General features: G+C 47.2%; 1 protein-coding gene across 4 annotated transcripts in view; it reads left to right on the plus strand.

Moving 5' to 3' along the window:
- PTPRE (protein tyrosine phosphatase receptor type E) overlaps positions 1-25,684 on the plus strand; it is a 179,687-nt gene that overhangs the window by 84,491 nt on the left and 69,512 nt on the right. Inside the window, exon 1 of one of the 4 annotated variants that reach the window (XM_063710581.1) lies at positions 8,003-9,149. The exons of the other annotated variants lie outside the window; for them this stretch is intronic. The gene's annotated coding sequence lies outside the window, so the exon portion shown is untranslated. Of the gene's footprint in view, positions 1-8,002; positions 9,150-25,684 lie in introns of those variants that run through there. 4 annotated transcript variants of the gene reach the window in all.

Genomic DNA, 25,684 nt, shown 5'->3' on the forward strand with positions numbered 1-25,684 from the left:
TTTTTTAAAAAAGCATTTTATTAATGGAAAATTTTTATTTGAAATATGGTCATTTCCTTTTTATAATGTTGCTTCTATTCAGGAAGGAAAAGCTGAGAATCCGTGGGCTTTGATTTTAAAACTCAAACAGAAATGTTAGTTAATAAAACAAAGGTATTTTTCCCACTGTTCTGAGGGCCGTTCTGGCAAATGGTTCCGGGGGCCGCGTGATGGTTTATGTTGCTAGAAGAAGTGATTCACTGGGAAGGTGAACCACTTCATCTCGTCAGAAACCATGGAAACCCTCGATATCACTCTGTTCCCCTCTTAGGGAGTTCTCAACAGAAGACACACTGGAAAGTGGATGTCACCAGGATGAAGTTAGAAATCCCAAAAGTAGACTATTTGAGCAAGATCGAATTCAAAGGCATCGCTATTTTCAAAACCTGTTTTTGGCTTCCTTCCAATCTGAAGCCAACACCGACATTCTGTTATGCTGTTTCCCGTTGTGGGTGGACTGACTTAATTTTTAATGAGTGATTCACTACCCACGGCTGTATGTTTTCCGCCTGCTGAGCTGAGAATTAAGTCATTTTCCTTTAAAAAATTCTTTCTGATACCAGCTGAGTAATGTGGTTCTCAGTGTTTGAGACAAGGAGACATGTTAATATCACTTAAGAGAGGGCGTTTAACCTGACCTAGGCTCTTAAGACACGGCAAGCATGACGCCATCATGAATGGAATGCTCTCTAGAAAAGGAGCCTGTCTCATTCAGCGTTCAAAAACATTTTCTTTCTATAAAAATATTTTCCAAAGTTGTGCAATTTTTTGAAACGTTTTCTGAGGGTAATACAAATCCAATCCATTTGGGAAGTCGCGTGGGAGGTTTCCTAATGGGAAGCCTGGTAATATCGGGTGTTTCCCTACAGTGTTCGCAGGGTCTCACCCCTGTCCACTCTGATGACTCCAACTGGCCTCTGTCCGTCCAGCAGGGATCTGGCAATCCTTTCTGATCCATAATCTTTATTAAAATAGCACCGGAGGTACTTGTGGCCACCAGAGCTATTTAGCTCCTGTCTTGGGCCCCACCCCTTACCAAACTGTTCCCTCTCCTGGGCCCCTCAACACCACTCCCTCAGGATGACTCTGAAGCACAGGCCGCCCTATCTTTACAGTGAGTCCCTCCTGCCTGTCCTGAGCACTGATCAGTGAGCCCACCGGGTGAGCAGCTGAAGCTCATCCCTGTGCCCAGCACCTCGGGGCCCCCAGGATCAGATTTTACCCAGTAGAACCCAAGAACCTAGAGGATGGGAAACACAGCTAGCAAGGAGGTGGCAGGAGGGGTGCAAATCAGAGGGGTGAGAAAGGGAGGCTGGCGGGGCAGGTGGAGCACTCGGGAGTTAGTCATGGGGAAAACAACATGACCAGAAAAGGAGCAGAGGTGGGGCCTGTGAGGCTCAGGTACTGAATGTCTGTGCTAAGCAACCACGTGGGGGTCAGCAGGTCACCCCTCTTCTAAGGACATCCGTCTCCCAGTGGAGCCACCTCTGCAAGGCTCTAGGGTTCTCGCCATCCAGGTTGGGCCCTCAGAAGAAACTGAAAAGTTCTCGCACGAAATTCATAGCACACTGAAAATACAAGGGGTGGCAGCTGGGGGTCTCTTTCTTTGGGAATGATTTGCTCTTAGCCCAGCATCTTGGGCCTCAGCTCAGGGCTTCCTGAAGCCGAGCTTCCCTGGAGAAGAGGCCCCCTGTACAGGGCAGCTGCTCGCCAATGCTCCTGGGCCTAGGGGCACTCAGGAAACACCCGAGTTACCCTCAGGGCCAGACCGCAGGCCTGGAGCCGCTCCTTTTGCTGATGCACCTGCATCAGAAAGCCAGACACCTGCTCTAGAAACCTAGGTACCAGGTCTAAAATCCAAATACAGCATCAGGAGCCCAAATACCTGGTTAGAATCCAAGTCCCCATTCAGAAAACTAAGTATCATGCAACAAATCCAAATACCTCTTCAGAAACTCAAATATGTGGTCAGAAAGCCAAGTGTGTGTCCAGGCATTTGTAATAACCGCGTAAGTGGGAGTCTTCATTTTTCTCCAGAACATGTAGCCCCTTTCTGAAATTCATCATAAAGCTAAAAAATAAATAAGAATTGTTTTATTTCAGTGAGGCTGTAGTGCATTTTTTTAATGTGTCTGCTGTGTATATCACAGTGTGCCTGGGATATCTGAAAAAGTTTGAAGTTGCCCCGGTCACAGAATCTAGGGTCCTGATTGAAAATGAGCAGAGGGTTGAGGAAATAGACTCACTGAAATTGCGTATTCAGGTCTATGAAAGACAGAGAACTACATCAGGGGTGTCACAGCAACCCAGGGGCTCCTCTTCTAAGTTTCTTAAATCCCCAGGAAAGGGTTTTCTTTGAAGACGTGGTTAAAAGGAAATGAACTACTAATCTTGAGAAATGAAAAGTCAAGTTCAGAGAATGGCCTGATAGTTCGCGCTATCAGAGAGTGCATGTTGTCTCTAACTCCCATTTTCTACTTTATCCATAATTTATATGATGTGTGACACATAACTTGAAGCTAATGCGTCGTGGGGCCACCGCAGAGGGACAGAAAACAGTTGATGTGGAAGCCATGCCTGACTGTCACAGACGGGGATGGGGGGCCAGGGTCTCAGCTCCTGGAGGGGGCGAGGGAGCCCATTGTCCTGGGATCCCCAGGGTTCACCCAGCATGCATCGGGTCTCAGGAACCTGCGTTGCTGATGGATATGTGAATGAGTGGACGAACAGGCGTGGAAGAAGGGGGAGTAGGGGGAAGACAGTTGTATCTTTGCATTCTTCACAGAGCCTGGGGCAGCACTTAGCACAAACAGGGCTGGCTACTTAAAACCTGGGGTCACTCGTTCAAAAGGCAGGAAAAAAAGCTTTTTCCTTTCTTCGTGTTCTCTCTCTGGACCTTTCACAGTGGTGTGTGTGTGTGTGTGTGTGTGTGTGTGTGTGTGTGTGTGACCTTCTATTTAATGTCACATTCCCCCAGGCACTAGGATACTCTCACTGCCTTCAACTGGGCAGGTAGAGGGCATCCATCCAGCCCCATCCTCCCTGTTGAGGAGTTGGGGGAGTCTCAGTTGCTGGTCGGGGCAGGAAGTGGACAGTCAAGAACCCAGCGGGGTGGAGCAGAAGGTGGACCAGGTGTCAGTTGAGGGGCCATACCCCGGCACATGTCCCATTGCCCCACCAGAGTTCCCTCACAAAACACAAGTTCAGAGATAAAATTCTTATGACAGATGAAGGTAGCAGTTACAGAGCATTAAACCCCAAACATGAAGGGCTCTCTTCTGAGTGAGGGCCTGAGCACTGCTCTGCTCTCGCGTTCCCGAAGCCCACCCTGAGTACGAGAAGTGAGGGTCAGAGCCCTGCAGCGTCCTGCCCATGGTGACTGGCAAAGGACTTTCTTTTCCGGGGGAGCACAGCCAGAGCTCTCTTCTCTGATTCCATCATTAGTTTCTGGAAAGGCCTTCCCTGCCCGCTCTATCTGATGCTACCTATCCGACTTCCAGCCCCAAGTTACTTTCTGTACCCCCGTTTTACTTTATATTGTCATTAAAGCACTTACCAGTATTTGGAACTGTGGTATTTACCCATTCTCTCACCCGCAAGAATGCAGGCCCCATAGGATAGGGATCCCATCCCTCTGTCCCCTTGCACAAGTGCTGGCATGAGAGAGGCACCCAGTGAATTTTAGGTGCATGAATGAATAGTCTTTACGTGACTTTGTATCGTTTTAGGAGCGAGCTGGATATAAATAAATACATGAAGTCAACTAACACCTCCAAGTGTCTCAGTCAATTTTCAGTGATTTTTCTCTGTCGAACACCAGACTGGCTTCAGTGATTTCTTTCACTGATGTGGCCACATTTGTTTTGTTTTATTTTGTGGCCATGCAGCCCGATGTTGCAGGGGCTGTTGGTCCTCCTGACTCCCCGCTGGAACGCAGGGGAGAGCCTCATTCCAGGTCTGCACTGGCCCCAAACTGGGCCAAGACTGCACATTTCAGTTCACTTTGGGTTTCTGATAACAGTTCTCTCCCCAGCCCCCCATCCCTAGGATTCCTAAGAGCTAAGGGATGTACCCACCAATCCAAGCCACCTACTAGCATTGAACTTCTGTGTCTTGAAAAGGGATTTGGTTTTGAACCAGTCACTGGAGATGCGTTCTAAGGTGAGGCCTTCCCAGTCAATAAACCTGTAGGTGTCGCCCACCAAAAAAAGTAAATCTGACCTCAGCCCAGTCCCATGGTGGTGCCTATTCCATCAGGGCAGAGGGGCAGCAGCTGGCAAGAGAGGCTCAACCCCCACCACTCCTGAGAGCCAGGAGGACCCGGCATTCAAACTCAGCCTTCACAGATCCACACGTCTTTGTTCTCAGAGAGGAGAACCCAAAGTGTATCTCCCAGTGAGTTCTGAGGATGAGGGAATTATGAAAGGCACCGTGTCCACTTGTGAGATAAACCAACCCACCTGGTTCCTCATAGTGGGAGGTGGCTCAAGTGTCAAGTGGCCCATGCTACCTGGTCTTCTTGGTTTTCTTCCATCCGCGTCCCTGGAGATGGTTATGTGCTTTGCTTCTTACTAAACGTATCCAGAAGCCAAGGCAAGCTAGGAGGAGGAGTGGGATCTGGATCTGTGGATCCAGAATAGCACCGCAAAATTACCCAGCTGGGGCTTAGCTGACTGTCCAGCACCTGACGGTGGGGTTTAGAATTGGATAGCATCCAAGCCTTTCTGCGATTTCATCAGCACCATCATGAAATAGGTTGTTTAAACACCGATATGAAAACCTGTTTTCCAACGATGCTGCAACATTTGATTAATTCTTCTGGATGGGATATCAAGGTGGCTAAAGCAAGCATTGCTTGCAGTTATGATGAATTTGCTGAGTGTCAGAGGAAAATTGTCAGGCCACAAACTCATCATTCTTAGGTGCCTCATTTAGCATTCTGTCCATGTTTATACCAACTCTACACGAGCGCACACACACACACACACGCAAAGTATTCGAGACCACCTTGAACTAAATGGATTTGACCTCTATTTGTAAAGTGTGCATTAGCGTGAAATGGAGGGGGGCTTTCTTTGAGGGTTCAGCAAGCCATCTAGCCTACATGCTGCTGTCTTAGATGCCAGCCTTGGTCTTAAAGAGCCTGGTTTCTAAGGGAAAATTCATTTCATGGACATCTTGTTGCCAGGAATCAGTGTGATTCACTTTTCATTTCAGGATGATGTTGAGTCTCCTGTGTTATTTCCAGTGTGGACGTGGAGTAGTGACCGATGTCTAATTATTTGGAAGGGAGAGAGCTTCTCTAAGAAGGACATGCAATGTCAGAAGCTTCTGTTGCTTGGCAACACGTAACTTTACCTATGTTTCACCAAAGGCAGTTTAAAGGGCTAAAGACGCCCATTCAGGCAATAGTAGATTACAAGGAAGATCTTGAAAGCTGGCCCGTCAAAATCACTTTCCACCATAGAAATAAACACCTAAGAAAGGGTTTGGGACGTGAGTGGTTGCATGTTGCACACCACCAAACAGGGTGAGAAAGAAGGCAGTGGTGCCATTTTTCCAGAATCATACTGTGTACATGCCCTGTTAAAGTTGATTCAAATTGCTCATTCCTTACAATAAAACCTCCAACCTGAGACTCCCCTTCAGAATGTATGCCCCTGCAGCTTCCCCCGTTTTTATGACTGTGGCACCTCACTGGAACCCATGCCAGCCCCTTCCCATCCAGCTAGTATGCCTCCCGGCATTCAGCTGCAGCCTCCAGCCTTGTTTCATGTCAGCAGCTGAGCTCATGAAAACTCTTCTTTCCAATGAAGGAGGAGGCTGAGAGGTGCACCAATGGCTGGATCCAGGCACACGCAGGCTCTGAGTTCACAGACGCAGGGCCATCATGTCCCGGCTGTTGGGAGTTCCTGTGAATGTTGCAACTCTCATTTATTTTTGAAGTGGGTGTGTAAGAAGCATGTCTGTTCATTGTGGCAGCCTGAGTTTTGGAGGCCCCACAACATTCTTTCCTACGTGGAAAGAGTTTTCTTTTTAATTCAGAAACAACAAACCTTCTCAGCCTCAAACCAGGCCAATCTTACAGTGTCATGGCAAAACAAAGAAAGAAAGAAAAAGAAGAAATTAAAACATGCAACGCAAAAAGCAAATAGAAAAAAAAGAACACAGTTGCAACAGTCAAAATCAGGTTAACTTAATGAATTTGGGCCGAACTTAGATTTAACATTTCCTTGAAGTTTGGCTCCCATAAATCACCTGTCTTTTTCAAACAGCAGCCTCTGAAGTACAATCCAGATTATTTCTCCCCTTTTGATCAATGCTCTTCCTGGGAATCAAACTCAGCTCTTAGGAGCATTTGTAATGAAAGCTAAAGACAGCTGACCACTAACTGGCCGTGAACACCCAGGTAAACTCTGAGTTTGCCCACAAGGAAAAGTTATGGCGTCCACATGCTCCAAAGGGGACCCCATGTTCAAGGTAATCTCCCAAGTCCCTCTGCTGCTGCTGGCTGTGAGGCATCAACATCCTCCCCCAACCTGGACTCAGGGGCTGCAGCCTCAGAGGACCAGTGTCGTGGAGTTCAAATTCAGTTCAGCACTTGAATAGTACATCCTTCAGGAAGCCAGGGCACTGAAGACTGAAAAGCAGAATCCTAACATTCATGTATATTTTAAAGCCAGAGTTCACAAATCGGAGACCTTAGGAATTAATATAAGTACATGTACATGTATTTGTGGCTATGTGTACTAGTTACAAATAAGAGACAAGAAAGGAGATATACAAATAGGAGAACAAAGCATATTCAAAAATGAATATGGCAAAAGTTCAAATGAATGTGAACTAACAACAAAAAACATAGTTTCTCATTTCTAGGCATATTACTTCTGCTTTTTCAAAACCATTTCTCAAGTTATTGATAATAATACGAATTCTGTCCTTAAATTGCTTAGTGAAGGAGAGTAAATTAATGTATTTTAAGATGATCTTTCTGTTTTGAAGTCCCGCTGCTTCCGTCACATTTACACCGGCAGACACGGACACTTCCATCTGTCCCCATTCGTCATCACTGTGAGATGAAGCTAAGAGTTCGATTCACTAAGTTTTATATAGCCAGTACCATGTGAAACACAGGATTTGATTTAAGTGTGTGGTGTGACTGCAATGGGAAGCAGTCGAACACACAGCAGCAATACTGCACCATCACCATGACAACCAGTGGAAATAATGGCCCCCTTTGGGAATAAAAGAGATCTCAAATCCTGTTGCAGTCAGTAGTGCTGGCTGTCTGCAGTAGAGATGGTTTTCAGTGATTGTTTCAGAAATTCCTTATCAACAGAAAATGAACGAGAAGGGGAGTTTTGAGAAAATAAATGGATTTGCAGACAACTTAACGTCATCATCGAAGTCACCAAAGAGAGCAAAGCAGCGACTGGGGAAGCTGAGGCTGAAGTAGCAAGGGCATGCCACCCAGGCTGCTATTCCAGTCGCTGTGAAAGCCTGGTCACTGTCTTTGCCACGCAGAACACATCTCTGGGAATGCTGTCAATCTGTGCCTCCATCTTTTAAAGGCTTTCCATTTCTGTCTGGATTTTTTCTTTATGGGAGGCAGAAATAATAGTGAATTGAATGAAATGGAGTATATAAGTGTCTAGCACAGTCCTTGGCACATAGAAAGTGCTCTGTAAACAGTACTTCGCATCAAATTCTTGGGATGAATGAAAGTGAGTGCCTGGCGCTGCACATAGGAAGTGTAATCGTCTTTTAAAGGAAAAGACGTGGCAGCAAACCATCCTCCCGACATGACGTGCTGCATTGGTGTGTTTACATCCCTGTTCCTTCTGAAAGACTCAAAATTGTGTTGGAGCTACTGGTGCACCTTTGTAAGACCTGCACTAACGACCGCGCCACTGGGAAGGGCACTTCTTTATGAAGTCGCCATATCCCCAGGGACACTGGTCAACCCATAGAATGTGGAAGAAAAAGAAGCTATGTGAAAAAATATTCCCCTTTGTCACAGAGAAGGAGAACTTGGTGAGGCTGGGCAGCTGCAGGAGCCTCAGTTTTTCAGATAACAGAACAGAGTAGAACTTGAGGGTCCATTTCCCTTTTTGTTTTAGGAAGTGCTGTAGAAGGGGGCAAAGAGATCTTTGATATGAGAAGGTATTTCTTCAAAGCAGCATCGTGCCTGAAATAGCATTGTTCTTTATGCTGAGAGAGGGGGAAATGGGAATTTGGTGTTCAACGGGTTTAAAGTTTCAGTTACAAGAAATGGACAAGTCCGAGAGCTCTGCTGTGCCACATCATGCCTAAAGTCACCGAGACTGTGTTGTACACTTTTTTGTTAAAAGGTAAATCTCATGTTAAATGTTGTTACTACAATTAAAAAGAAGCCCTAGGCTGTGTTTGCAGAAAGGCACTAACCATACATGTGCTCGAGAGCCCTTTTGTGTTTTCTTCACTTCATGTTGTAATTCAATTTAGTTTTCCTTTGCAAGGATCCTCGGAAAGTGTATCATCAGCAATGACTTTTATTTTAAAACTAAATGTGAACCACGGGGGGAATCATGATCGACATTGCTCGTTGTCCTTTCTTCCTCCCTGTGGGCTGTGAATCCAACTCGTCCTGGGAGCAGGGTGCTCTCGCCTTCTGTTCCTCTCTGAGCTCAGTGCACAGAAGCATTCTGCTTACCCAGCTGGGACCGCTGACTGCACCATCGAGCACGCAGGTTGCACTGTTCTCAGTAGCTACACTGGATTATATGCCGCCTTTCTTACTGACTGATTATGAACTTAAAACAAATTCACTCTGCTGCTGTGAATTATACATTTATTTTTAAGCATTTATTTCAACTCGAGATGAGCGGTCTCTCCTGTAAATTTCTCTCTGCTGGATCTTTGCTCTGGTTTCTGGTGACATAGTGTGAGTGCCGGCAGCCGCGAGCCTCAGAAGGAAAATTACAAAGGGAATACTCAGTAAATAATGTATTGCCTTTCGCATCAGTAGCCTGCTTGGAAATGTTCAAATTATCAGCCCAGGAGACTCCAGTGCTGTGGACATGGGTCTGAACGAATTGATCACTTAGGGGCTACTGAGAACGCGGTGCTCTGTAAGTATCCATGGATGCACAGCGCAGACGCGGAAAGGGATCCCCAGAATGTTCCTTCTGTTGCTGGTTTAGATTGTGAGGAAAAAATGCATTTTCCATGAGTCTTTAACTTAGTATTAAATGCTGTTACTGGTTGATAATTTAGGAATGTCACAGCAGTTCTATTCCTTGTCAACTCTGCTTGAGCCTCTCTCCCGGTTTCTAAAATGTAACATCCATTAGTTGGTGGGGTAACAGTTTGGTTCAAATGATTTTCTGCCTGTTTTATGTCTTCTACTTCATTAAATTGATACTTAACGTATAAGTAATCCCTCTTTCACGTAAAATAAAAGAGCTAAATTTTCTTTAAGCAAACAGAACACCCTTAGAATTTTGGACCTGCACCCTTCAACTAACATGAAAATGTTAGAGACATTTTGGGAAATATTTTATATGGAAGCTGACTAACCAATGATTTGAAATGTCACAACACAAAATTGGAGGGGAGATTTTCTCTAGCTGCATTTCTTTTCTCTCTCTCTCTTTTTTTAGAAGCATACTGCTTATAGTTTAAGACCATATCCTATTGAATGAATAGCCCAAGTTCTCAGAGACTGTATATTTGATAAATGCTCAAATTGTTTTTAAATTGCTAATGCTCCCATGTGGGTAAGCTCAGATATATTATAGCTCACCTATGAATTGGTTTTGATACTTATGATGAGAACAGACTTCCTGCTGAGAATAAATATTAGATTTCATTCTATGTGGTACTTCGTTTAAATCAGTTTATCCCCGAACCTTGGTTTCTTTCCTACAAAGTGAAGGAGGCCCTACAAGCTCTTGCACTGCACTCAGAGGAAGAGTCGTCCCTGGCACTGTAAGAATTCCACCAAGCCTCACTCACTTGGGCAACTGCCCAGAAGGGCTCAGCAGTGTTCAGACACCTCATGTCTCAGTAGGTGACCGTGCCCATGGACAGGAAGCTACCACTCCAGGGCCGTGCTCTCTCCATTCAGAGTCATGGATAGTAGGAGAGTCTTTATAAATCTGAACTCTGCATGTACCATCATGAGTGGCTACAGTTCACTCTCAACATTTGCTGTATTTTGTTCACACTAAGAGAGAATATTTGGCTATTTCATATTAGAGAAGCTAGGCTAAAACAACTAATCATGTTTTACCTGTAATGTGAAAGGGCTTCCATTACCTTCTAATCAACTTATGTTCCATCCCAGTTACTCTGTGTGCAGAGAGATCTGAGTGTGTGTGTGTGCATGTGTGTGTGTGTACTATGTGTGTGACATCACATGGAAACCAGGGAAGGAATGCATTTATAGAAGTGGGAAGTTCTCAGGAAGTCTTCAGCTTTGGATCTGCTTTCACACTGAGCACTTGGTGTCAGTGTGCTGGAGAAAGGCTGATAGTGAGTAAAGTGTGGGCACAGCTAGGGTGCCGGAACTTTCCTTGCATAGTATTTTATCCCAGTCACGCACTGGGGGATTGTGGACATTTTGTCAGACCCCCATTGTAATGGAAATTTAAATCCTTCCACTCCCGGTATTGCTTCTTCGGGGCTGTTCAGTGCTGCTGTGTGGTTCAGTGGCCTGCCCTCGTCCCCAAGAGTGCCTCCTACTTCAAAACCCCAGGCCGACCCCCAATACAGTGCACAGGCAGGGGCTGGCAGGTGCTCAGTTCCCCTGTTCCTGGAGGAAACTCCTCATAGAGGCAAATTAAGGATTATGCCCTCCCTTTTCTGACCTAGGGGTCTCCCATGGGATGATGACATGTTCTGGGAGATAACGTATGGGAAGTTTCTCAGTATTAGGAGCTGTGGAAACCAGGATGCTGTGGAAACCAGCCACATGTTAGCTGGGCAAACATAAGAGGGCACGCTGTCATCTGGAGTAAGGGGCACTGGAAACATCACCGGGGCCCTATGGGTTGAGAAGGCTGTGGGCTCACCTGGTTTCTCCTCTCTCCCGTCCCTCATCAGTAAACCCCACGACCGTTTGGCAGCAGCAGGGGAGATGGCAGTGTTCCCTCTCACCTGATCTCTGCAGGCTGGAGGGCTGTTCTGTCGCTGGCTCTGCTCGTACTTGGTAGAGCACAGCCACTGCCTCGGGAGCACAGATCCAGGCCGTGCCGAGGCAGGACTGTGAGCCCCAGTCGTGGGGACCTCCGGGGCAGCCACGGTCTCAGCCATCGCCCCGCGGACAGACAGAGCCTATGTGTCTGTGGAGGGAAGAGCGAAGCTGTCAGCATGAGTATGTGTGTATTCAGCTGACCCTGGACTGCTCCTGCCTGTTTATTTCTGCTGTGACCTCAGGGTGCTGAGGGCATCGAGGGGGAACAAGGCCATCAGGAGGAAGTGGGCAAGGACAAAATTATTTCCGGGGAGTTTGTATGAAGGTGGTCATTTGCAGGGGAGCTGCCTAGGGAGGGGGCAGGGAAGACACTGCTGTTCAGGAGGAAGTCAGTAGTGGGGAGCACCCTCTATCTAATTCCAGGGGCCCTACCAATCAGAACAGGTGCCAAGGAAGGAAGATGCAGCAGTGCATAGATAGGCAGGAAAAGTCAGTGATACCAGAAGGATGGATACAGGAAGGGCCAGGGCCTGCTCCTGGCTGCTGGAGCCCTGCGTGGCACATGGCGCAGGCTCAGGCAGCCATGTCTGAATGGCTGAAAATGATCTGATGAATGATGCAATGTCAATTGGCTTTGCAGTGTTTGGGAGTCACATATCTTTTTTTTTTTTTTTTTTTTTTTTTTTTTTGAGACAGGGTCTTGTTATGTTACCCCGTCTGGAGTGCAGTGGTGCGATCACGGCTCTTGACCTCCTGGGCTTAAGCAATCTTCCCACCTCAGCCTCTCACGTAGCTGGGACCACAGGCATGCACCACCATACCGGACTAATTATTTTAATTTTTTGTAAAGATGGGGTCTCACTTTGTCACCCAGGCGAGTCTTGAACTCCTGGCTCAAGTGATCCCCCTGCCTTGGCTTCCCAAGATGCTGGGATTACAGGCATGAGCCACTGTGCCCGGCCTGGGAGTCATATGTCTTATGGATGTTGGGTTTTGTGCCTCTGCAGATATGCATGCACAGATAGACCATTTACAGTCCTGAAGAGCAGAGTGGGCTGTGGCTCAGACACTGGGTTCAAATCCTGGCTTGTCACTTCCTTCCTGACCTCGGGAGGTGACTTGACTGCTGTAAGGTAGTATCCTCCTCATTGGTGATGAGAGACATAGCTGAGATGATTCTTATAAACCACTCAGCACACGCCTGCACATGAGTGGGCCCCATAGAGTGTAGCTGCTGCTGTTGCGGCTGTTTCCTTCTCTGTGTTCTCCTAATCACACTGGGTGGTTGTCATTTTTTATTTCACTGGGAAAAAAAAATTTAAGTTAGCTGTACTTTGGGAAAAGAGATGTTAAAAAATGTTTTCCAATACATTAAAAATATTAGCACTGTTGATTCTTTTAGAATCATGATGTATAACTCTTACTTTGAAACTATACTCTGTTACATTCATCCTGGTGATACTGTTTAACAAAAAGGAAAAAGAGAAAAAAGAAAGTAGCATAATAATATCCGTGAGCGGTTTTTAAGTATGAAATAATCCTGAATAGCTAGAAAATTCAGAGGACATTTTGCGCCATGCGTTTGTGGCAGTTCACGCGCGGACATCAGGCTCTGGAGTTCTGCCAGTGTTTTAAAATTAGAACTAAAGAAATGCGCCCCAACTTAATTAGTATAAATGTCGCCGTGCAACTTCTAATAATGAGTGTGATTTGCAATACATGCTCACCATGTAATTTAGCACAATGGGGCCTGCAGACTGTAGGACTAGTGTTTAATCAAGAGAAATGATTAATACAGAAAGGAACAAAGTTTAGCAATTGGAAGCCTTTGCAGGGGCCTCATGGATGCCCATTTGGATGCTCCCATTTATATCACCCCATTGGCAACACCCCACCCATTCCCACCCCAGTGCGTCTGCCAGGACCACAGAGAGGAAGCCATGTCATCTACTTAGCTGTAGGACAATTTACACATGAGTGGGTGCCTCAGTTTCCTTCTCTGTAAAATGAAGGTGATAATGGTCCTAACATCTTATTTTTGGGGGGATTAAATGGGTCAATGATGTGAAGCACTTAGAAAGGGCAAAATGTGCTGCGTGCAACAAATGTTATGTGTTAATAACGATGATACTACCCTTATGATCATCTTTCAAGAGTCATTCTCCATGGGGATCTTGGATGCCAGGCTGAGGAGGGTGCCCTTCATCCCAAAGCGCAGTACATGTTGGTCCTGGGGTGATTTATGTTTATTGAGGTAAAATTCACATAACATAAAATTCACCATTTTGTACATTCTCAGTGTTGGGCAGCCATCACCTCTACTTAGATAAAACATATTTTCATCATCCAAAATGAAACCTGAACCCACTAAGCAATCAATCTCCATTTCCCTCTTCTCCCATGCTGGCAACCGCCAATCAGCTGTCCATCTGTATTGATTTACATATTCTGGATATTTTCCGTAACCATCCAGTATGGGACCTTTTGTGTCTGGTTTCTTTCATGTAGCATTTGTTTTGAGGTTCACCTGTTCGGTAGCATGTATCAATATTTCATTCCTTTTTAGGCTGAATCATATCCCGTTGAGTTACTATGTTTTGTTTACTCATTCATCAGTGGATGAACTTAGGTTATTTTCTGACTTTTGGCTATGATGAATTATGTGCTATTACAATAGTCATGGATGAGTTTTTCTTTGAACACATTTTCAGTTCTTTTGGATATATACCTAGGACTGGAATTTAAACATCATTCTATGGTTAAATTTTGAGGAACCATTAAATCTTTCCATGGTGGCTGCACCATTTGAATTCTTACCAGCAATGTCTGGGAGTTCTAATTCTTCTACATCTGTGCCAACACTGGGCTTCCTTTTATTTTTTTCTAAATTATAGCCATGCTAAGAGGTGTGAAGTGGAGTGTGATTATGGTTTGGGTTTGCATTTCTTTAATGAATAGTGATGGTGGGCATCTTTTCATGCACTTTCTGGCTGTTTGAATGACTTCTTTGGAGAAGCATCTATTCAAGTCCTTGGCCTGTTTTTTTGGGTTATTTGTCTTTTTGTTGTTGAGTTGTAAGAGTACTTTATGTATTCTGGCTACTACGTCCTTACAAGATAAATCATTTGAAAATATGTTTTCACATTCTGTAGGTCATCTTTTCACTTTGCTGACGCTGTCTTCTGATGCACAAAAGTCCTGAGATGATTCTAGACAGAGACTGAGCATAGTGATGAAAAACATTGCATCATAAAGGGAGAGACTCCTTCCTCTCTTCGTTCTCTTCCACCCTTCCGTATACCCAGAGAGAAAGTCTCAGCTTGGTGCTGGTGTGGCCTTAACACCCATTTAATCCTTGCTCATCTACCTTTTTCACAAAGAGAGAACAGGCTCTAACCCAAGAGCCTTACACAGGGCCAGCCAGGAAATTCATAGTCTGTCTTCCCCATCTTCACTGGTGATACTCGGCCTCCTATTTATACTAATGACAAAGAGTTTTAACATAATGTATTTGATGTCTGAAAAAATGGGTGAGTGATATGATAAGGCTTGTGAAGGTGCTAAGAGAATAGCAGAGTGTGAGAACTGCTGCTGGACACCTCTGGGCGTCCCTGAGCAGGTGACAGATGGGGGGTGCCCAAGGACCCTCAGTCTGGTGATGGGATGTGGGGCAGAGGGAGGACGCTGGGCAGGCCGGCCATAAGCCAGCAGCTGGGCGGCCATTACTGACTCCTCAGTGTGCTCCAGGAGTCGTCCTAGGCACCATTCCCCATTCTTCCTCCCTTAATCCTCTCAGCTGCCCAGCGAGGTGAGGAAGGCCTTGAGCTTCAGGGCTGAAGAGAAAGAAGGGAAAGGTGTGAAGGTTGGCTGAGAGAGGACTGTGGCAGGACTTGGTGAGAAATAGATGTGAGAGATGAGGGGAAAGCAGGGTCTAGAAGGATCTGGAAGGATCCATGGCTAGTGAAGGGGAAGATGGACAGACACAGAACTAGAAGCAGCACTTGAGAAGCTTCTTCACATTTTTCATAGCTCGGCCTGTTTGAGTTTCCTGCGGCTGCTGTAGAAAATTACTGGAAATTTAATGGCTAAAACAATAGAGGTGTATGGTCCCACAGTTCTGGAGGCTGCAAGTCTGAAGCCAAGGCGTCAGCAGGGCTGTGCTCCCTTTCAAGGCTCTGGGAGAGATTCTTCCTTCCCTCCTCCAGAGTCCATTGGGTCCCGCAGTCCCTGGCATTCCCCGGCTTGTGGTTGCCTCCCTCCAGCTTCCACCTCCATCTTCATGTGGCCTTCCTCTCAGTATACATGTGTGTGCCACCTCCTCTTCTTATAAAGACACCAGTCATTGGATTAGGGTCCACCCTAATCCATGATGACCTCATCTTAACTAACTACATCTGCAATGACCCTATTTCTAAATAAGGTCACGTTCTGAGGTTCCAGATGGTCATGAATTTGGGGGACACTGTCAAGCCCCAGTATTGCATTGTTTGCAGCTGGCTGATGACCCATTCCCACTGAAGGTCTTGAGGCATGACTGACACCACTGAGTTTCCCAAAACCAACCTGGTGCATCCACTTTCACTCTGAAGTTCTGACCTAAATTGGCGTTGGCACCATCAGGGTCCCTGGATATTTCACAGAAGAGTGGGGAAGCAGATTTTCACAGACAAGGTTCAACCTGAGCACAGGAATTGTACGCCTAATCACCTAATCAACTTGTAGGTGCCTCTCAGGTACTTAACGTTGACTTGAAAATCATTGCTTAATTTAGGTCTGTTTCCTGTCTGAACTAAATAGAGTCCAGGAGGTTTATAGTCTTTCATGCTTGCTAAATTGTGTTTTACTTGGCTTCCAACTAAAAATGAGAGATCAAACTATACTTACGCTATGTTGATACAGAGTTCCATCTTTATTGCAAACTTCACCACGTGGAGCTGGAAGACGTCTGAGTTCAGGGATCATGTTTTTGTCTTTGTTTGCCTGACTCTGCCAGACCTGGGGTACAGCAGCAAGGAGACCCATAAACATTTGGGGGGATAAAAGAATAGAGAAAACATAGTCCGGGTGAATGAAGGGGCCTTTCCTGCACCCCAGAGATGGTGTCAAGTCCCACGAAAGACTCTTTTTTACCAGAAGAAAAGTATTTCTGTCATGGCTCTACCATAAAGTATTCTCTCTCCTCCTTCCAACCTCCCCATTGTCATTGAATTTCAAATAAAATGATACTCTTTGCTCAAAAGCAACACCAGAGTTTGATACAGCTCAAGTACAACTCCACAGCTCCTAGTCAGGTCAACTCTTATTTGACCTGAACATTGCTAAGCACAATTGAATAAACTCAAACTCTCACTGCCTATTTCCTATTTTCCTATTACCTGATTTTCTAGAAGATTGTGACATTTATTTATTTTGAGGTTTCTCTCTCTCTTTTTTTTTAAGTAACCAAGCAAGGGGTTCTCTCTCAAAAGACATACAATTCTGTGGCTCTACATTGATAAATATTTGAGGGGATGTGGCTGAGTGTTTATAGAGACCTGGGTTGGGGAAAAATACTGCTCAACTCCAACCTTTTTTCATAAACCTTTTGGCTAGTTCATTCACTCCTTGAGCAAATATTTATGAAGCACCTATTTTAATGACGCAAGGGTTTTTCCAGGTAGGCCAGAATTAAAATTAAGTTCTGAGTGAAGATGTTTAGAATCCACAAACCACACAGTATTAACCTCTGTTAGTGCCAAAATAATCCATGGATATTATTTGGGTAGGGGGAGGAGTTAAAGTAAATATTTCCAATGGATTTCTGGAATTTACAAAATGTGTGTCCATTTATCCTGAAAGGGGATGTTTGTCTGTTTCAATAGAGCTTCCCATACTTGTCCCGATAAAATCTTACAATGTTTCAGAATAATTCCCACGTCCTGTGAGCTATGACCCTGGAGATGTGGGTTTCTGAAGTCTGGTTGCTTTCACACTGCTGGGATTTGAATTCAGGCTCTGCCGTTTTACCAGCTGAGCAGCCTTAGGCAGATTACTTAACCTCTCTGATCCTCAGTGTGCACAGCTGGAAGGCAGGCACCATGAGAGTCTTGTACTGTCTCAGAGAGCTGCTGTGGGATCAGATGTGTTCTGCAGAGAAAGTGCCATGAAGACATCATGCCCTGATCAGCATCCGCATCTTGACTTTTGCTCATCTGTGCAACTTGCTCGGCTTCTGTACATGATTGTCTCTGAAATAAGAGGGCACCTTCTGCCTCACACACCTTGTTCCTACATTGATAAACCCTCCCACATCCCAGTACTGACTTAGGGATGGAACCCCGAGCTTCTCATCACCCCTGCTGCTTACAGGGGTTGCACTGGGGTTGGTAGTCAGCTTCCTCCAGGAAGAAGGCATCTCTCACCACTGGGGAGGCACAGGAGGCTCCACGCCATGTGTGCCTGTCTGCAGAGTCCCCTGCCCAGGGTACATGCCCCTGGGAAAACTGCCCAAGGGAAACAGTGCATCCACCATCTCTCTCTGCAGCCCTGCTGGCTCGTCCGCCCTCGCCTCCCTCCCTCCCTTTCACCCTCTCTCCCTCTCTCTCTCATTCCCTCCCTCCCTCCCTCCCTCCCTCCCTCCCTCCAGGTGCCTTTGCAGCCTCAGGGCATTCATGCTGCACCTCTGGCCTCCTCCTGGAGATTCTGGAAGGTGAGATAAAGTCCGTGGGATGCCGAGCTCTCTCTGGACCTGAAAAAGCCTCCCATCAAGGAGAGAAATCCTAGAGATTCTTAGCAAAAGTTTCAGTAGCCAGGGATAATGTCAAACAGCCAGTCCCAGGTTTCTAAACCCAGTTGATCAATATCCCCTTTATTCTAGTAGGTCAGGGGACTCTGGAGTTGGGGGTGGTATTTCCTGGGAGACAGCCAGCCCGGGCTAGTGGAGCATCCCCATCCCGCCTTTGCTTTTGGTATGGGAAGGAGCCCGACACACTTGGTCCTTCTCAACTCCTGCAAGTCACGTCTTCCCAGAATCTACTGTGCTAATTCCGGCCAGGACTCAAGGATGTAAGAAGTAGGAGACGCAGGAGCAGGGGCACAGAGCTGCCAGCCCTTTCTCAGAAGCACATCAGCTGAATAAATGCACCAAAGCCTCCAGGCATCCAGCTTGTGTCCTCATCCTGCCAGGGCCCCTGCTCCTCCTGTCACTGATGAATGCAGACAGTCAGTCAATCAACAAACCTGCATGAATTCAGTGCCCAGTGCTAAGTCCCAGAAGTGACAGAGAGACAGAGAGAGGAGTCTCTGGTCTGGCTGGGGCTGGGTTACTTTGTTTCCTGCAGATCTTACCAGGAGTGCACCTTGTCAGTCAGGGGTTGCTTGGAAACTCAGTTCTGGAGGCCCGGCTGGCTACAGTGTCACCTCCAACATGGTGCTGGCTGTCACCGCAAGCCACAGAAGCACCTTTTCTCCTGGCAGCTGGGAGCTGCAGCATCCAGGAGGGGTCTCACTGTCCAGCAGCCTGCACATTCTGGAGGTTCATATTTTTGGGACTGAAAATTGGGGTCCCCTTTAAATTTCCATCTCCTGCTCGGGAACTTCAGTGTATAATAAGAGAAATAAAATGGATTTTATTGCCTTCTCGTTTGGTTGCCTTTGAGCCAACATATTTTAAAGTGTTTGTTTACATTCCAGAAAAGGGTAAAACATCAACGTCAGGTGAGCTTGATGTTCTGTTAATTCCTGAGAGATCAGGGATGTTTTCTTGTGTTTGTGAACAACTCGGGGAGAGCCGAAGGGTGCGGTAGCTTCTGTGAGACTTGGTCTGTGCTTCAGGGCATGGAGCTGACATTTGCAAAGGCCCCCTGTGTGCCAGCCAGTGCCAAGGGCATGCTTCTTCCCTATGGAGCTTCCCCTGAGGTGCAGCGAGGTCACTATTGTGCCTGTTTTACTCTGAGCCAGAAAGAGCTGGCCCAGAGCTACACGGCTGGTGGACTGGAGCTCGGGTCATCCTGAACTTGTGGCCCAGGCTCTTTGCAGTGCGTGTGCTGCAAAGGACAGCCCTGAAAGATGCTGAAAAGAATTCAGTCATTTAGGTTTTAAAACTTGGGCTTTCCCAACTCCTTCATTGTTTAAATATCACCAATGAAATGGAGGAAATTTATGTAGCACATAATTGTAGTCTCGTTTCATATGAAGACAACAAAATTTCTCTCTTGTTTCTGAGTGGTGGCTTCACCACCCTCCATGGCCAGGAGTCAGGGGGACATATGAGTCACCGTCCAAGCCCTGACCCTTATGAGAGAAAGCAGGCAAGACTGATAATTACAATGGGCAATGACCATGAGCTGAGATGGTCTGGAACTCACAGGGGCACATGGTCACCCTATTTATAGAACATCTTACAGTGATGAGGGCCATTCATTCATTCACTCACTCACTTATTCATCCCTCAAGTCCTTCTGGGCAGCCCCTGGGTGCCAGGCCCTTTGCTGGCCGTAAACCAGGCCGACTTGTCCCCAGCCCTTCCAGCCTGGATACCTGGGTGGGGGTGGTTTGTAGCCCCTCTTCTCACACCAGAGATTACTTCCCATTTTATAGGTTGCCAAATGTACGTGAGCGCCCACACACAGAAAATGGCAGAGCCCAGGGACTCTGAAGCCCGGTGGTTGAGGTATGCCCAGCCTTTGCTAAAGACAGCAGAGAATAGCTTGGCTCGGGGAATTGAAATTTTTTCTTGCCTGAGAAATACCAGAACTCCTCCCTTTGCCGGGGCACAGATCCCATCACCACCATGTCAGGGAAGAGACCATGCAGTTCCCAGCCCAGTGCTCTCTGCCTTTTTCTCTCTCCTACTTCCTTCTCCTCTCAACTTTAGATCCCCAGCCACAAACGTCAAACCCTGTTCCTTTTCTTTTCTTTTGAGATGGAGTCTCGCTCTGTCGCCCAGGCTGGAGGGCAGTGAGGGCAGTGGCGCGATCTTGGCTCACTACAAGCTCCGCCTCCCGGGTTCACGCCATTCTCCTGCCTCAGCCTCCTGAGTAGCTGGGACTACAGGTGCCCGCGGACACGCCCGGCTAATTTTTTGTATTTTTAGTAGAGACGGGGTTTCACCGTGTTAGCCAGGATGGTCTTGATCTCCTGACTTCGTGATCCGCCTGCCTCGGCCTCCCAAAGTGCTGGGATTACAGGCGTGAGCCACCGCGCCCGGCCTTAAACCCTGGTTCGTTAAACAGCTGGTAACCCATCCATTAAGTGGAAGGCAGGCAAAAGGTTCGTGTCCCAGGAGCCACCCGTCTTCCTGAATTGCCACCCCTGTCCTAAGCATGACACTTCATTTGTACATACTTTGAGTTATAGTCTCCAGAATAATTAATTTTAATATGTATGGAAGAATCGATTCCGTGGGAAGAAAGCCAATTTCCTGAACATGGCATGCGGTTTAATGGGTAATTCTCTCTGTCATTCTAGGCAAGGAAAGTCCATTAGGGTGTTAAATTTCTTGGCTGGGGTAGAGATAACAGACCCACAGATTGTAAAATTCCAGGCTGGGACATGGGTGTGAGGATGACTTTTGGGAATTCAGATGAATCTTAGAATGCTAGTTCCTAATTAATCACTGTAACACGGCGAGTGAATGGAAAGGAAAAGCTATTTAATAACAAATGTTTGGGCATAGGTGAAGTGGTTATTTAAGGGAGTGCAGGTACCAGAAACCACGTTTCTAGAGTGATCCTGCAAGGATACTGGTTGAGGTGACTGGGGGACCCCGGAGGAGGCGCGGGTGAGGAAGGCTCTGAGCATGGCCTGGGCGCACCAGGCGGGTGCGCGGTAGACGTTCCTGTGGCTTACCCGATGGTGCCACCTTCTGGTCACCTCTGGCATAGCAGCCGGGCTTCAAGCTTGGCGCATGCGCGGAAGCGCCCCCGTAGCCCGACCCCATCCCTAATGCTTCCAAATTCAGGTGCTAAGTTGAGCCCATAAAATGCAAAGTTATAACACCATTTCACTAGAAATTCCTTTTAGGACACTCCTGTCACTCTATGCTTCCTCTATCTGTCCTATTGGGCTGTGAGCATCCTAGGGGCTCCCCCCTCCACCCCAAGAGGGTGCCATGGCTGGTGCCCAGCCAAGCTCAGCAACTGTGGGTGCCTCACACGTGCCAGTTCACAGGCGGTTGCCTAAACACCTGGAATGTGGATGTCACTGTCCCCCTCCCACCAGCTCAGAGCAGAACCTGGGCCAGAGAGTCCACCTGTGTCCTCACCCATCCTAAGGGCGGAAACTGTCCCAAGATCAAAGGGAAAAACCTCTAAGAGACAAGTGACATGCCCAGGGTGACAAGATAGAGAGCCCAGGTGTGAACCCAGGTCCACCTGTCTCCTGGCTCAGAGTGACAAGATTGTGAGCCTGGGTGTGAACCACCTGTCTCCTGGCTCAGAGTGACAAGATTGTGAGCCTGGGTGTGAACCCAGGTCCACCTGTCTCCTGGCTCAGAGTGACAAGATTGTGAGCCCAGGTGTGAATCCAGGTCCACCTGTCTCCTGTGTTGGGGCTCTTTTCAGAGTTCTGGCCGCCTCCTGGAGCCTCCCAATGCAACTCACCTTTGCAACTCAAGGGTGATTTTAGGGCAATAAAATGCTCCAGGATAGATCTGACCTTGTGGTCACTCAAGAGTCCAGCAACTTCCTGGCCAATAAACCAAACTTCTCCTTGCCCTGGGCCTGTGAGGTCTGGCCCATCCTCCCCATGAGCCTGAGCTAGTAAATATCCAGTGTCACCTGCTACCCTTGCTTTGCTGAGAAGCCCCAGATGAAGCTCCTCACCATGGCAGCGAGGCACCCACCCAGCCTTGGGAGAGAGGCTCATGCCATCAGCTTTGTCCTAACAGCTGTGCTGTTGAACGCCTGGGTTTCTGCTCAGCTCAGGAGTCATTAAGGTGCACCTGCTACTTGCTAGGCATGGACGAGGCATCATTTCCTGTCCTTGGGAGCTTCACAGGAGCAGAGGTGGGGGCTAGCTCTGGTGGCATATTCAGCACCTAGGACACCTATGTCAAATACAAGGATTCCAGCAAATTTTCAAAAGGTTGGCACCAGCCACTCCCCACAACCCTACCTTGAACCCACTGAAGTCTTTTTCAGGGGAGTGTGGTCTCCCAGTTAGACTAGAAATCCCTTCAAGGCAGCAAGGTTGTCGAATCTTGTTAATTAAACAAGGCCTCCTTCCCTGCTCTGTGTCCAGAAGACAGTCAGTAAATATTTGTTAAACAAATAAACACATTTCTATTACTGGCTCTTGGTCACTAAAATCAGCATTTCTTTAAAAATTCATGAGCACCGTAGTGCTTCTCACTGTGAGAGCAAGCCACGTTATGAAATTGGCATGAATTTTCTATTAAAGAGAAGAGTCTATTTAATAAAATACTCCCAAAGGGTAGCTTTTTGGGTTACTGCTGTGCTGCATTATAATTTTCTATAATTACATGCTGTTGATTGTAGTTTACCAACAGAGTGTCAGTAAAGAAAAACGTAACCCTGGAACTGTATTACTTCAAGTGTGTAGCCTTACCAAATGGAAACTCATCGGTTAGCTGGGTCAAGGGTGGCAAAGAGAGTGTTCTCCGAAGTCGTGAGTAGAGGAAACATAAAGTTGCCCTGCAGCTCTCAATGTGTGCGGTCAAAACAAATAGCTGGGGGGATCTGTTAGGAAACCTGTTGGGATAATCTAGAAATGGAGGGAGAATCCTATCTTGGAGCGCCACTGGGGGCTGCTAGTAGAAAGGAGTTTGATGGACAGCAGCTTTAAGGGGCAGCACCTTCTGAGAAAAGCAATCCTTTAAACGGTCGCATGGTAGACAGAGGAGGGATGTGCTATGATCTGAATGTCTGTGTTCCCCCAGATTTATATGCTGAAATCTGATCACCAATGTGCTGGGTTGAGGAGGCGGGGCCTTGGGAGGTGATTAGGTCATGAAGGTGGAGCCCTCTTGAATGGGATTAGTGCCCTTACAAAATAGGCTCCAGGGGACCTATTTGTTGAGGACACAGCAAAAAGGTCTCTGAACAGGCAGAGGGCCCTCCCCAGACACCACATCCGCTGGCACCTTCATCCTGGACTTCTCAGCTTTCAGAACTGTGAGGAGCTTCTGTTGTTTACCCAGTCTAAGATATTTTGTTATGGCAGCTGGGCTGACTAAGACAGTGTGTAGAGGGAGTTTCCCGAAGGCAGGGCTGTGTTTGTTGTGTTCACCTTTGAATGCAAGTAGGTGCCAGTAAGTAGTGGAATGCATGCATGTGTGCGTGCAGGAGGCTACCACGGACTTAGACAAGACCCGATGTGCCCCTACCTCTGCCATTCTCTTGATGTGTGCCTCAGGCCAAATTGCCTGTCCTCTCTGGGTCGTGGTCATCTCTGCTCCAGATGAGGATTCTGATCCTCCGTCCCAGACTGGCTGGCAAAGCAGGAGATGCACCACCCTAACAAGTCTGATGAGGACCAGGGATTTGGCAGGGACCCCAGCTCCACAGGTCCCCTCCAGGCACTGGCAGAGGGTGCGTCCCCTCACAGCTGGGGTGTCCAGGGAGGTTGTGAAGCAGCTTCTCTGAGTTATAAAATATGGAGCGTTCTCTCCTTAGTTGCAATTTGGGGTCAAATGTTCTCCCAAACAACCGGAGGAGCAGTTATAAATAATGCATGCACATTGTTTGGCCCAATTAACATTCTTCAGAAGATGGGGGCAATTCTTTGAAGTCTCTTCCTTCAAACGGCGTGTATCGAGGGGGACATTGACACACCCCTGTTGGGCTGGGCCAAGCTTTTGCCCTAATTAGATATTTACACAAGAGACCCATGCGAGGAGGGCGGATTTATTTTTAATAAAAGAAGATTAAAATCTGTGTATCTGCAGCATATTAAGGAAGACTGAACCAAATTAAAAATCCTCCCACAACTTTGAATAGTGGGGGCCTGGAAAAGGAAGCATTTCACTTGGAATTTACTAAAACTTGTTGCTTTGAGTCAGGAAGAAAAAAAATCAGCAATCCCCCATCCCCCGTCTCAACCCCAGCTTCACCTTGGCTTGTTGGCGCTCCCATTGAGGGCACTGGGGGTGGTCAGCGGAGCCCTCTGCATTTGACGAGCCACTGTAAACCCAAACCCTGTGGCTGGGCATCCATTTGTGGAACTGCAGCCCCAGGCTGGGAGGAAGGAGACAGTGGAGATGACATGGCTGGGAATGGGATGGGGTGGGGGCCATGCTGACACTCTGCAAGCTCAGGGACCAGCCCAGAGGGTCACACAACACACCCGGTCTTCCCGAGAGAAGACAGATCTCCAGACTTTCATGTGGACTCCCCTGATTCTAAATATTTCAAACTAATTTAAAACCTTTGTAAACATATATACTTCCTCTTCCAACCCAGAAATTCCACTTATGGTTGTTGACCCCAAATACATGAAGAAATGTGTCCACAAAAAGACCTGTACCCAAGCATTCATAGCAAAGACCTGTACCCAAGCATTCATAGCAGCTTTGTTTATAAGAGCAAACTAACTGAAACAACTCAAATGTGTATCAAGAGGAGAATGCGGCCGGGCCTCGTGGCTCACACCTATAATCCCAGCACTTTGGGAGGCCAAGGCAGAAGAATCGCTTAAGCTCAGGAGTTGAAGACCAGCCTGGACAACATAGGAAGACCTCTTTTTTTTTTTTTTTTTTTGAGATGGAGTCTCGCTCTGTCGCCCAGGCTGAAGTGCAGTGGCGCGATCTCGGCTCACTGCAAGCTCCGCCTCCTGGGTTCACACCATTCTCCTGCCTCAGCCTCCTGAGTAGCTGGGACTACAGGCACCCGCCACCACGCCCAGCTAATTTTTTGTATTTTTAGTAGAGATGGGGTTTCACCGTGTTAGCCAGGATGGTCTCGATCTCCTGACCTCGTGATCCACCCGCCTCAGCCTCCCAAAGTGCTGGGATTACGTGAGCTACCACATCCAGCTGAGCTCATCTTATAATTAAAAATTGGCCAGGTATGGTGCCACATGCCTGTAGTCCCAGCTACTCACTTGGGCCCTGGAATTCGAGGTTACAGTGAGCTATGATCTTGCAACTGCACTGCAACCTGGGGAACAGAGCAAGACCCTGTCTCTAAAACTAATAAATAAAAGGGGAGAGCTGGAGAGCAGATGGCAGCACAATCATATGACTGTATGCTGTTCTGCAGTCCAAAGGAATGGGCTGCGGTGCCCATGAGAAAGCGGATGGGCCTTGAAGCCTGTGGCACTAGAGAAGCTTTAGGACATGAGCTGCGTGTTTCCACTTAGAGGAAGTTCAAGGGCAGGCAAGGGCATCTTCTCTGGAGGTGGAGATCAGAATGGTGTGGGCTTCCTGGGGTTGCAGGAGGGGACTTTTTGATAGACTGAAAAGGGACAAGAAGGAGGTGTCTAGGATAGTGACAGATGTTCCTCCAGGGGACTAGGGCATGGACCATATGG

Source organism: Gorilla gorilla, chromosome 8 (genome assembly GCF_029281585.2).
Source record: "Gorilla gorilla gorilla isolate KB3781 chromosome 8, NHGRI_mGorGor1-v2.1_pri, whole genome shotgun sequence".
Classification (NCBI taxonomy): domain Eukaryota; kingdom Metazoa; phylum Chordata; class Mammalia; order Primates; family Hominidae; genus Gorilla; species Gorilla gorilla.